This window comes from Penaeus monodon, chromosome 31 (genome assembly GCF_015228065.2).
Source record: "Penaeus monodon isolate SGIC_2016 chromosome 31, NSTDA_Pmon_1, whole genome shotgun sequence".
NCBI lineage: Eukaryota > Metazoa > Arthropoda > Malacostraca > Decapoda > Penaeidae > Penaeus > Penaeus monodon.
In genome coordinates this window covers 23,312,129-23,312,412 of record NC_051416.1, presented here as the reverse complement: position 1 = coordinate 23,312,412, position 284 = coordinate 23,312,129, and the positions used below count along the sequence as shown (strand labels likewise).

Below are 284 nucleotides of genomic sequence, written 5' to 3'. Positions count from 1 at the left end.
TTTGGGAGGGTCATGGGGGGAGGAGAGATAAGAGGAGAAATGAGTGTTGCGAGGGGGTGTGGGGGTGAGTCAGAAGGGGGGGTGAGGGGGAGGGGGGTGATGCCGTCTCCTGGGCACGTCCAGAACCGACACCCCGGATGACTGCTTGATCGAAAATCAATTACCAGCCGATAGATTCCTCCCTCCTCCGTCTCTTATCTGTCATACGAATAATTTTTCCCCCTTTGTTTCGGATTTTCTCTTTTCAGATTTCAATTTTCTCACGTTTTCTTTTGTTTTTAATT

The 284-nt window shown here is 49.3% G+C and overlaps 1 protein-coding gene across 1 annotated transcript in view; it reads left to right on the top strand.

Moving 5' to 3' along the window:
- The window catches only part of LOC119593114 (glypican-5-like), a gene marked incomplete at its 5' end in the record, with an annotated part of 69,987 nt that overhangs the window by 55,496 nt on the left and 14,207 nt on the right, over nucleotides 1-284 (top strand).